At 36.5% G+C, this 13,246-nt stretch overlaps 1 protein-coding gene and 1 pseudogene across 12 annotated transcripts in view; both read left to right on the forward strand.

Moving 5' to 3' along the window:
- The window catches only part of SPIDR (scaffold protein involved in DNA repair), a 452,576-nt gene that overhangs the window by 205,030 nt on the left and 234,300 nt on the right, over nucleotides 1–13,246 (forward strand). The window lies entirely within an intron of this gene.
- Nucleotides 2,484–3,283, forward strand: LOC144306780 (eukaryotic translation initiation factor 2 subunit 2 pseudogene; annotated as a pseudogene).

Here is a 13,246-nt window from a genome sequence, read left to right on the forward strand (position 1 = left end):
TTTTCTGTGTCCTTCACCCCCAAATCCTTGGCAACCACTTTTCTATTCTCTGCTTTTTTGAGTTTTACTTTATTGTTCTTAGATTCCACATATATGAGATACCATGCAGTATTTGTCTTTACCTTTCTCTTTCGCTGTCTTATTTCACTTAAGGTCCATCTAAATTGTCACAAATGGTAGAACTCCCTTTTTCTCACTGCAAAATAATATCATGCATATTATATATATGTACCACATCCTCTTATCCATTTAGCCAATTGCTGAGACTTATGTTGTTTCTACATATTGGCTGTTGTGAATAATCCAACAAACATGGGAGTGCAAATACTTCTTCGATATCATGTTTTCATTTCCTACGTATATTCCCAGAAGTGGTATTGGTGGGTCATATGGTGTTCTGTTTTTTTTTTTTTAATTTTTTTAAAATTTATTTATTTATGATAGTCACAGAGAGAGAGAGAGGCAGAGACACAGGCAGAGGAAGAAGCAGGCTCCATGCACCGGGAGCCTGATGTGGGATTCGATCCCGGGTCTCCAGGATCGCGCCCTGGGCCAAAGGCAGGCGCCAAACCGCTGCGCCACCAGGGAATCCCCTGTTTTAAATTTTTTAAGAAACCTCCGTACTGTTTTCCATAGTGGCTGCAACAATTTACATTCCCACCAACAGAACACAGGGATTCCCTTTTCTCTATATCCTCACCAATTCTTGTTATCTCGTGTCTTTTTCCTTATAACCATTCTAACAGATCTGAGGGGATATGTCATTGTCGTTTTATTTTGTATTTCCCTGATGATTGGTGATGTTGAACACCTTTTTTTTTAATACCTCTTGGTCATTTTGACACCTTCGTGGAAAAATATCTATTTCCTCTGCTCATATTTTAGTTGCTTTTTAGTTTTTGCTATTGAGTTATATGAGTTTGTGATATATTTTGGATATTAACCCCTTATCAGATACGTGATTTTCAAATTTACAAATACTGTCTTAAATTCTGTAGCTTACCTTTTCATTTTGTTAATGGTTTCTGTTGCTGTGCTGGAGATTTTTAGTTTGATGTAGTCCCATTTGTTCATTTTTGTTTCTATTGCCTTAGTTTTTGGTGTCAAGTCCAAAACTCATGTCTAAGACCAATGCAAAGGAACTCACTGTGTTATCTTTTAGAAGTTTAGTGCTTCTTCTAGGTATCAGATTTTACATTCAAATCTTTAACCTAGGGATCTCTGGGTGGCGCAGCGGTTTAGTGCCTGCCTTTGGCCCAGGGCGCGATCCTGGAGACCCGGGATCGAATCCCACGTCGGGCTCCCGGTGCATGGAGCCTGCTTCTCCCTCTGACTATGTCTCTGCCTCTCTCTCTCTCTCTCTGTGACTATCATAAATAAATAAAAATTAAAAAAAAATTTAACCTATTTTGAATTAATCTTTGAGTATGGTGTAAGAAGGGGCCCAATTTTATTCTTTTGCATGTGACTGTCCAGTTTTTCTAAAAAACATTTATTGAAGAGACTGCCCTTTATCCATTATATATTCACAATTTCTTTGACATCAGTTAATTGACTATTTATTTATTTATTTCTCAGCTTTGTATTCTGTTCTGTTGATCTACTTGTCTGTTTTTGTGCCAAAACCATACCGTTTGTACTATTACTTTAATTTAGTTTGAAATCAGAGAGTGTGATGTCTCCAGCTTTGTTCTTATACAGATTTCTTTGGCTATTTGGAATCTTTTGTGGTTTCATACAAATTTTAGGATTTTAAAAAATATTTCTATGAAAAATGTCATTAGAATTTTGACAGGGATTGTATTGAATCTGTAGATTGCTTTGGGTATATGGACATTTTAAAAGTATTAATTATTACAGTCCATGAGCATGGTATATCTTTGCATTTGTGTCTTCCTTGCATTAAATTTCTTTTTAATGCCTTATAATTTTCAACGTTGAGAGTTTTTACCACTATGATTAAATATCTTCCTAGGTATTTTATTCTTTTTGACACAATTGTAAATGGGATTGTTTTCTTAATTTCTCTTTTGGAATGATTGTTGTTAATGTATAACATTTAACTGATTCTTGTATAATGATTTGTATCCTGCAACTTTACTGCATTTGTCAGTTCTAACAGTTTTTTTGGCATAGTCTTTTCTGTTTTCTATTTATAAATGTAATCTGCAGATATAAACAGTTTCTGATATCAGTATCTTTTATTTCTTTTTCTTAGCAAATTGCTCCAGCTAAGAATTCTAGTACTGTGTTGAATAAAATTTGTGAGTTGGCATCTTTATATTTTTCCTGACCTTAGTGGGAAAGTTTATAGGTTTTCACTGTTGAGTATGATGTCAGCTATGGGCTGTTGTATATGGCCTCTATTATGTTGAGGTACATCCCCTCTGTATCCAGTTTGTTGCTAGTTTTTATCAGGAATAAATACTGAATTTTGTCAAATGCATTTTCTGCGTCTATTAAGATGATCATATGATTTTTAATCTTGCTTCATTAATATGGTGTGCCATGTTGATTTGTGGGTGTTGAACCTTGACATTATGCTTGGCAATAAAAAGAAGAAAAAGAAGAACGTTAAGTTCCTAGATGAGGATGAAATACTAGAGAAAGATGAAGCTTTAGAAGATGAAGACAGCAAAAAAGATGATGGTATCTCATTCAGTAACCAGACAGGTCCTGCTTGGGCAGGCTCCGAAAGAGACTACACGTATGAGGAGCTACTGAATCGAGTGTTCAACATTATGAGGGAAAAGAATCCAGATATGGTTGCTGGAGAAAAAAGGAAATTTGTCATGAAACCTCCACAGGTTGTCCGAGTAGGAACAAAGAAAACTTCTTTTGTCAACTTTACAGATATCTATCTGTAAACTATTACATCATCAGCCCAAACATCTTCTTGCATTTTTATTGGCTGAATTGGGTACAAGTAGTTCTATAGATGGTAATAATCAACTTGTAATCAAAGGAAGATTCCAACAGAAACAGATAGAAAATGTTTTGAGAAGATATATCAAGGAATACGTTACCTGTCATACGTGCTGATCACCGGACACAATCCTGCAAAAGGACACCCGACTCTATTTCTTACAGTGTGAAACTTGTCATTCTCGATGCTCTGTTGCCAGCATCAAAACCGGCTTCCAGGCTGTCACAGGCAAGCGAGCACAGCTCCGTGCCAAAGCTAACTAATTGGCTAACCACAACTGATTTTGCAAAGTGTGTTGTGGAGATTTGGCTGGACAGGTTTACCATCAGAGTGGATATACCACTGTATTAAAAATAAGATAGAAAAGCTGCCAGGTTCTTTGGCATGTGTCTGGTTGGTCTGAAATCCTTGCTGATGCTTCATCCCTGAAGTCAGTCCTGCTTGATCATGGTGTATGATCCTTTTAATGAATTGTGGAACTGGGTTTGTCAGTACTTATTGAGGATTTTTGTATCTATGATCATCAATAATATTAGCCAATAATTTTCTTTTCTTATGATGTCCTTGTCTCATTTTAGTATCAGGGTAATGTTGGCTGCATCTAATGAGTTTGGAAGTGTTCCCTTCACTTAAATTTTTGGAAGAGTTTGAAAAGGATTGGTATTAATTCTTCTGTAAACATTTGGTAGAATTCATCAGTGAAGCCATCTGGTCCTAGACTTTTCTTTGCAGACATTTTTTATTATTGATTCCATCACCTTATTAGCAATTCACCTATTCAGATTTTCTGTTTCTTCATGATTCAGTCTTGGTAAGCTGTATACTTTGAAAGTATCCATTTCTTTTATGTTGTCGAATTCGTTGGCATATACTTATTCATAGTAGTCTCTTCTGATCCTTTGTATTTGCATGGTATCAGTTGTAAAATCTCTGATTTTATTATTTTTATTTTATTTATTTAATTCCTCTCTTTTTTACCTCCCCTCTGGATAAGTCTACCTAAATTTTTTCAACAAAACATTTCTTAGTTTGATTGATCTTTGCCATTGTCTTTTCGGTCCCTATTTATTTCTACTGTGATCTCTGTTATTTCCTTTCTTCTACTAATTCTGGGCTTAATTTGTTGTTCTCTCCTAATTCCTGGAATTTGGTTTGGTTGTGTATTTGAGGTCTTTTTCTTATGTAGGCATTTATCACTATGAACTTCCTTCTTAGTACTGCTTTTGCTGCATTCCTTAAGCTTTGGTGTTTTGTGTTTTCATTTACATTTGTTTCAAGATATTTTAAAAGTTTCTCTTTTTGATCCACAGGTTATTTGGTAACATGATATACATAATTTCCACTTTTGTGAATTTTTCCAGCTTTCTTTCTCTACTTGATTTCTAGTGTCATGCCCTTATGGACAGAAATTAAATTCTTTTTAAATTAGTTAAGAGTTGTTTTGTGACATATGTGATCTGTCTTGGTGAGTGTTTCATGTGTCCTTGAGAACCATATGTATTCTGCTGATGGAATAGAACGGTCTATCTATGACTCTAGTCTATCTACTTTAACATGTCATTTTTCTTTAATTTTATTTACTTAAGTAGGCTCCATGATGAAAGTGGGGTTTGAGCTTATACCCCTGAAATCAGGAGTTTCATGTGCTACCAATGAAGCCAGCCAGGCACCCCTCTAACCAATGAGTCATTTAAGTCCAAAGTGTTCTTATTGATTTTCTGTCTGGATGCTCTGTCTGTTAAATTTGTGTGTGTGTGTGTGTGTGTGTGTGTTTATTAGTTTTAGAGGTAGAATGTAGTCATTCATCATTTGCATATAACACCCAGTGCTCATTGTATCAAGTGCCCTCCTTAATCCCCATAAGCTAATTATAATTCCTCCCACCCTCCACACCTCCAATAGCCCTGTTTGTTTCCTAGAGTTCAGCGCCTCTTATGGTTTGCCTCCCTCTCATTTTTCATCTTATTTTATTTTTCCTATCCTTCCTTTATGTTTACCTACTTTATTTCTTAAATTCCAGTTATGAGTGAAATCTCATGGTATTTGTCTTTCTCTGACTGACCTCCTTTGCTAAACATAATACCTTCAAGTTCTATCCACATTGCTGCAAATGGCAAGATTTCATTCTTTGTGATGACTATATATATATATATATATATATATATACACACACACACACACACACACACACATATGTATAGATTTTGGATACTAGCCCTTAATGTGATAGGACATTTGCAAATATCTTCTCCCATTCCATAGGTTGCCTTTTAGTTTTGTTTACTGTGTCTTTTGCGTGCAGAAGTTTTTTATCTTGATGAAATCCCAGTTGTTCATTTTTGCTTTTGTTTCCTTTGTCTTTTGAGATGTGCCCAGCAAAAGGTTGCTGTGTCCAAGGTCAAAGAGGTTGCTGCCTATGTTCTTCTCTAGGATTTTGATGGATTCCTGTCTCAAATTTAGGTCTTTCATTTTGAATTTATTTTTGTGTATGTTGTAAGTGGTCTAGTTTCATTCTCCTGCATGTGGCTGTCCAATTTTCCTAACACCATTTATTGAAGGGACTGTGTTTTTTCTATTGGATATTCTTTCTCGCTTGGTTGAAGATTAGTTGACCATAGAGGTGAGGGCCCATTTCTGGGTTCTCTATTCTGTTCCATTGATCTATGTGTCTGTTTTATGCCAGTACCACACTGTCTTGACGATGACAATTTTATAATACAGATCGAAGTCTGGAATTGTGATGTCTCCAGTTTGGTTTTCTTTATTAACATTCCTTTGGCTATTCAGAGTCTTCTGGTTCCATACAACTTTTAGGATTGTGTGTTCCAGCTCTATGAAAAAAGTTGATGGTATTTCAATAGGGATTGCATTGAATGTGTAGATTACTTTGGGTAGTACAGACATTTTAACAATATTTGTTCTTCCAATGAGCATGGAATGCTTTTCCGTTTCTTTATGTCTTCCTCGGTTTCTTTCATAAGTGTTCTGTAGTTTTTAGAGGAGAGGTCCTTTACTTCTTTGGTTAGGTTTATTCCTAGGTTTCTTATGGATTTTGGTACAATTGTAAATGGGATAGATGCCTTGATTTTTTTTCTTCTGCCTCATTGTTAGTGTATAGAAGTGCAACTGACTTCAGTGCAGTAAAGTCAGTGAAGCTTTATATTCTGTGACTTTAGTGAATTCCTATAACATTTTAGCAATTTTTTAATGGAGTCTTTGGTTTTCTGTATACAGTATCATGCCATCTACGAAAAGTGAAAGTTTGACTTCTTTTTTGCTAATTTGGATTCCTTTTATTTCCTTCTGTTGTCTAATTGCTGAGGCTAGGACTTCTGGAACTGTGTTGAACAATAGTGGTGAGAGTGGACGTCCCTGTTGTGTTCCTGACCTTACGGGAAAGGCTCTCAGTTTTTCCATGTCGAGGATGACATGTGATGTAGGTTTTTCATATATGGCTTTTATTACGATACTGAGGTATATTCTCTCTATCCTTAAGTAGTGGAGAGTTTTTAATCAAGAAAGGATACTGTATTTTGTCAAATGCTTTTTCTACATCTATTGAAAGGATCATATGGTTCTTGTCCTTTCTTTTATTCACGTGGTGTATCACATTGATTGATTTATGAATGTTGAAACTTGCAGCCCAGGAATAAATTCCACTCCTGGTGATTGTGGTAAATAACCCTTTTAATGTAGTGTTGGATTCTGTTGGCTAGTGTCTTGGTGAGAATTCTAGCATCCATGTTCATCAGGGTTATTGGTCTGTAATTCTCCTTTTTCTTGGGGTCTTTGTCTGGTTTGGGGATCAAGGTAATGCTGGCCTCATAGAATGAGTTTAGAAGTTTTCCTTTCATTTCTGTTTTTTGAAATAGCTTCAGAAGAATAGGTATTAATTCTTTAATTGTTCGGTAGAATGCCCCTAGGAAGCCATTCAACATTGGACTCTTGTTTCTTGGGAGACTTTTCATGACTGCTTCAGTATCCTTGCTGGTTATGGGTCTGTTCAGGTTTTCTAGTTCATCTTGTTTCAGTTTTAGTAATTTATGTTTCTAAGACTGCATCCATTTCTTTCAGATTGCCTATTTGTTAGAAGTGCTCATAATATTCTCTTATAATTGTTTGCATTTCTTCAGTGTTGGTTGTGATCTCTCCTCTTTCATTCATGATTTTATTTTTTTGTGTCCTTTCTCTTTTGTTTCTGATAAGTCTGGCTAGGGATTAATTGATCTTACTAATTCTTTCAGAGACCAGCTCCTAGTTTCATTGATTTGTTCTCCCATTGACTTGATTTCTATATCCTTGATTTCTGTTCCAGTCTTTATTGTTTCTCTTCTCCTGCTGCATTTAGGCTGTTTTTGCTGTTCTTTCTCTAGCTCCTTTAGGTGTAGGGTTAGGTTGTATATTTGAGACTTTTATTGTTTCTTGAGGAAGGCCCGTGTTGCTGTATACTTACGTCTTTTGATCACTTTTGCTGCATCTGTAAGTTTCTGAACTATCTTGTTTTTGTTTTCATTTTCTCACATGTATTTTATAAATTCTTCTTTAATTTCCTGGTTGACCCATTCATTCTTTGTTAGGATGCTCTTTTACCTCCATGTATTTGTGTTCCTTCCAAACTTTTTATGTAGTTTACTTCAGGTTTTAAAGCACTGTGGTCTAAAAATATGTATGATATAATCTCAGTCTTTTTTTTTAGCAATTGAAACCTGATTTGTGAACCAGTATATGATCTATTCTCTAGGATGTTCCATGTGCACTTGAGAAGAATGTGTTTTCTGTTGCTTTAGGATGACATTGCTCTGAATATATCTGTTAAGTCCATGTGGTCCTGTGTGTCATTCAAAACCCTTAATTCCTTATTGATATTCTACTTATAAGATGTTGTCCATTGCTGCGAGTGGGATGTTAAAGTCCTCTACTGTTATTGTAATAGTCCTCTTTGGTTTAAAATCTTGTTTTTGGGCAGCCCGGGTGGCTCAGCAGTTTAGTGCCACCTTCAGCCCAGGGCATGATCCTGGAGACCTGGGATCCAGTCCTGTGTCGGGCTCCCTGCATGGAGCCTGCTTCTCCCTCTGCCTGTGTCTCTGCCTCTCTCTCTCTCTCTCTCTCTCTCTCTCTCTCTCTGTGTTTCTCATGAATAAATAAACAAAATCTTTAAAAATGAATAAATAAAATCATGTTTGTCTGATATAAGGATTGCTACTCCACCTTTTTGTTGACATCCATTAGCATGATAAATGGTTCTCCACCCCCTCACTTTCAATCTGGGGCTGTCTTTCATCTAAAAGGAGTCTCTTGTAGACAGCATATCAATACGTTTTATTTTCCCTATCCAATCTGAAACCCTATGTCTTTTGACTGGAGCACTGAGTCCATTTACATTTATAGTAGTTACTAAAAGATATGAATGTAGTGCCATTATATTACCTCTGGAGTTGCTATTTCTGAGATTGTTCCTTTTGGTCTTTGTTACTTTTGGGTTCTCTCTTCACTCAAAGGATCCCCTTTAATATTTCTTGCAGGGCTGGTTTAGTGGTTCTGAATGCTTTAGTTTTTTGTTTGTCCTGGAAACTCTTTATCTCTCCTCTTCTGAATGACAGCCCTGCTGGATAAAGCATTCTTGGCTGCATATTTTTCCCACTTAACACATTGAATATATCATGCCAGTCCTTTCTGGCCTGCCAGGTCTCTGTGGACAGGTCTACTGCCAGCCATATGTGTACCCTTGTAGGTTAAGGCCTTTCCGGGATTAGTGTAAGCAGCTCTGAATTCCACTGTGTTGCATTGTTTGCTGTCTGACAGCTTTCAGCCTCAAGGAGTGAGATGAAAGTGGCAGTACCTTGCCCTCTAGCCCTGGAGCTGAAAGTTCACACTACCCACTCCTCATTGAGTCCTCCCAGAAAAGCAGTCAATCATTTTTGTCTCCTTGGTTTCTGTCCAAACTCTGTTCACACAGCCTGTGACTTAACATTTTTATCTCAGGTGCGTAACTGAGTTTCAGGTCTCAAAATTTTACAGTCTCCTGCAGTATGGACTCACACTTTTCCTCCTGGGGGCTGGAGGTGGGAGTCTCATCTCGCTCTGCCTTTTGCTGGGCCATACCAGGAAAATGGTCGTGTGACCACGCAGCAGATCATGGTTTATAGCAACCCAGAGCAGAAAGCTGGCACCTAGACTCACTCTTTTCAGCTGGCCTTCCAACTCTGATGCCTGGAAGCTCTACCACACTCAGGCATCCTTGTTCTTCTTGTGACCCTAGGGATCCTGAGACCATGCTGTGCCACCTGGGATCCACCGTGCTTTGCTGATGCTCTGACACTTTTAAGCTTCGGAAATCCCTTACTGTAGCAGACTTCTGAAAGTTCTGGTTTTGTTCTCTGCTGTTTACAATAGTTTGTGGTAGCCTCCTTAAGCAGGCTCCTTCCTTTCTGCCCAATCCTCCAATATATTGCCCTGGATTCAAGTCTCTGTACCTCCTACCTTCCAAAAAGTGGTTGCTTTTCTATTTGTAGAATTACAGCATTTCATTTCTCAGATCTCTGATTGATTTCGCACATGTTCAGAATGATTTGATAACTATTAGCTGAATTCCAGAGAACAAACGTAGGGTCCCCTTCTCTACCATCTGAACACTTCCCCCAGGGTTAATGTTTGCATTTTATTTTTAGGTTCTCATAAGGGTGTATAAATATTTATAATTATTTTATCCTCTTTGTGGATTGTCCCCTTTGTATAATGATCTTCCTTGTCTTTTGTTACAGTTTCTGTTTTAAACCTTCTTTTGTCTCACATAAGTATAGTGAGCCCTGCTTTCTTCTGGTTTCCATTTTTTATGGAATATCTTTCTAGTACTTCATTAGTCTATGTATGTCCTTAAGGATGAAGTGGGTCTCTTGTATGCAACATGATGTTTGGTTTCGTTGTTGTTATTCTTGTTGGTTTTTATCACTTACTCTCTGTCTTTTGATTGAAGAATTTAGTCCACCTACACTTAAAGTTATTTTTCATCATTTTATCATATCAACAGACTTACTGTTGCCTTTTCACTCATTGTTTTCAGGTGGTTTTATTTTTGTTTTCCATCTCTCTTGCTTTCCTCCATTGTGATTTGATGATTTTCTTTAGTGATGTATTTTGATTCCTTTCTTAATCTTTGATGTAACTACTGTAGGTTTTTGTTTTGTAGTTGCCATGAAGTTTACATAAAATATGTCATAGTTACAGCAGTCCATTTTAAGTTGGTAACTGTTCAGCTTGAACACATAGAGAAACTAAATTTTTGCACCTCAGTTTAGCTTTTGTTGTCATAGTCTGCATCTTTTTATATTGTGTATCCATTAACAGATTACCGTAGTTACAGGTATTTTAATAATTTTTTAACCTTTATACTAGGATTACAATTTATCTACAACCATTACAGTTTTAGATTATTTTGAACTAGCTATATATTTACCTGTTAATTTTATACTTTCTTATGTTTTCATGTTACTAATTAGAGTCCTTTCATTTCAGCTTAAAGAAATCCTTTTCATATTTCTTGCGAAGCCAGTCTAGTGGTCACAAACTGCTTCAGATTTTGATTGAATGGGAAACTCTAAATGTTCTTCAGTTCTGAAGGGCAGTTCGACCAGTAGAATATTATTGATTGATAATTGATAATTATTTTGTTGTAATAAGCTCTTGTGTAATAAACTATTTTTCTCTTGCAGTTGTTAAGAGTCTCATTTTCATTAACTTTTAACAAGTTAACTATAATGTGCCTCAGTGTGTGTCTCTTTGGATTCATCCTACTTTGATCTTTTGGGGCTTTGTGCATCTGAATATCTGTTTCTTTCCCTAGGTTATATGAGTTTTCTGCCATTATTTCTGTGAATATACTTTTTGTGCTTTTCTTTCTCTTCTTCCTGTGAGACCATTCTTATGTATGTTATCCACTTGATGGTGTCTTATAAGTTTTTAAAACTATCTTCACTCTTTTTCATTCTTTTATCCTTTTTGTTCCTTTGTTTGGAAAAATTCCATTGCCGTTTTCTGATTCACTGACACTTTTTGCCTCTTTACCTACACGGTTTTTGAACCCCTCTAGTGAATTTTTCAGTTCAGTTAATATATCCTTGAGCTCTGTGTTTTCTATTTGAAACTTTTAAAGTATTTCCTGTCTCTTGTTGAAATTCTCACTTTGTTCATACATTGTTCTCACTGAGTATCTATATGACCATTATGTTGAACTCTTTACTGAATGAATAATTTATGTAAGTTTCATTAAGGTCAGTTTCTGGAGATTTATCTTGTTCTTTTGCTTGGAATGTGTTCCCGATTCTCCATTTTTCTTCAATCTGTTGGTTTTTATACATTAGGTAAAACTGCCACCTCTTCCAGTCTTACCAGACTGGCCTCATGTGGATGATGTACTTTGGCCATAAGCCTGGCCTGAGTTCCTGGTTATCTCTCAAACTTTTGTGATTGTCCAAACCAGTGTCTTTTTACTTAGTGGCTTTCACTATTTAAGGGTATACCAAAACCTATTGATGTCCCAAAGGTGTGAGAAATGCCCATATACCTTTCAGGTTCTCAGATGACCATTAATTACCTGCTCCATCAGCTACCTGATGCAGGCTGATTGGAAGCCTAAATTTCAGGCAATAGCTAGAAAAGTCAGAATGTTTGATATTTATGGACAAGGTCTTTGATTGTCATGACTTTTCTTTTCCGCAGATGTGACATAGAGAATTAATAACTAAAAAAAAAAAAAAGAGGGAGAATTAATAACTATGTCACTAGCTTGTTCAAGGAGATTATGAAAGTGTAAACATCCAGATACACCCAGAAGGCTGCCAGTAATTAGCAGTAGTTCAATAAATGGTAGCTGAAGTTGAACTGTGATTGTTAAGTTGGAACCTTCAATGAGTGACATCCTCAGTAACTCAGTTTCCCACTTGTTGCCTTCTGTTTCTTCTTTCTACCAGGCACCTTGCCCCTCTTTTATTTTATCTGTCTAGGGACTTGTCACCCCTGGACTACCACCTCTACTCTAGTACTTTTCATTTTTTCATAGACCTAAGTGAGCATATCATTTATTTGTTTCTTTATATATCCTATATTATTCCAAAATGGATTTCAAATGGCTTTAAAAATATAAAATTTCAAGTGTGAAAATCTGCCTGGAAGAGAAGGAAGCAAACGGTGGTAAGGGGGGAAGCTCAATCAGTGCTGAGTGAGGCTCAAGCCTCTGCATGCAAACAGATCTGGTACACACGAGAAACACTGCTATATCTGATAGTGATACTTTAAACAATTCTCCTTATAAGAACAAAGCTGTAATATAGAAATAAAACAATATAGTATAGCAAGTATAGTAACTGGTTTAATGAGAAGTATTTCTCTTAATAACTGTTGGTGCAAGCAGCCAGCATAAGAAATCAGGTTTATTCAGTGAGATTGTGGATTTTATAGTATCTTTTGGTTCTCTTATCATGGGACTGTTTCGAGTATCTCTGAGCATAATCCTAAGTGAATGAAATGAAGATAAAAATACTTTATGTTAAATTTACTGAAACATTGTATCTACAGCCAGTATCTGTGTAGCAGATGTTTAATGAATTTTAGGGATTTAATTATTCACATTAACTTATTTCATAGCAAATTAATCAGCATTAACTTGGTGTTTTTTACAATAAAGGTAATAAAAAAAGTAGTCCTCATATACTTAATCTAAGAGTACTTTTGGGGATATCTAGAGAAAAGTATAAAAGAGCAAAATCTTTAAGCCAATTCTCAGCAGATATTTCTTTCAGATGATCTTTTGATAAGGATTAGGTAGCAGTGAGTTTAATTAACATTGTGCTGCTTATGTACTTTTATTCTTTGTTTCATTCAGAAGATGTTTTCAGAGTGCCAAGTGCAGGGAATATACTCATGTCAGTACCTTAATGGAGTTGCCAGTCCAACTAGTGGTGACAGTTCTGTAAGCAGCCAGCTACAGCATGATGGGTGGAGAGAGTGCATGGGAGGGCAGAGAGAGCCTCCAGTACAGGCAGCCTCAGGAAGGTGGAATTGTGCTGATATCCAGAGGATGAGATGGATGAGCTGGGGACAGCAGGTAAGATTTGTGGCAAAATAACTCATTTTTTGGAAAGTAAAGGAGCCTCATTATAAGGAAGATAGGGTGTGGCCATGGGTGAAGCTAGCGCTGTCAGCACCCAGAGCCTAAGGGACTTGTGCTGTGTGGCTAGGTCAAGACTCAGTCTGGAAAATAGAGGAGTAACAGATTACATAATTAGGTGTGTGATTTAGAAAATTCACCCAAAACTATGTGAAGAA

This window comes from Canis aureus, chromosome 37 (assembly GCF_053574225.1).
Source record: "Canis aureus isolate CA01 chromosome 37, VMU_Caureus_v.1.0, whole genome shotgun sequence".
Classification (NCBI taxonomy): domain Eukaryota; kingdom Metazoa; phylum Chordata; class Mammalia; order Carnivora; family Canidae; genus Canis; species Canis aureus.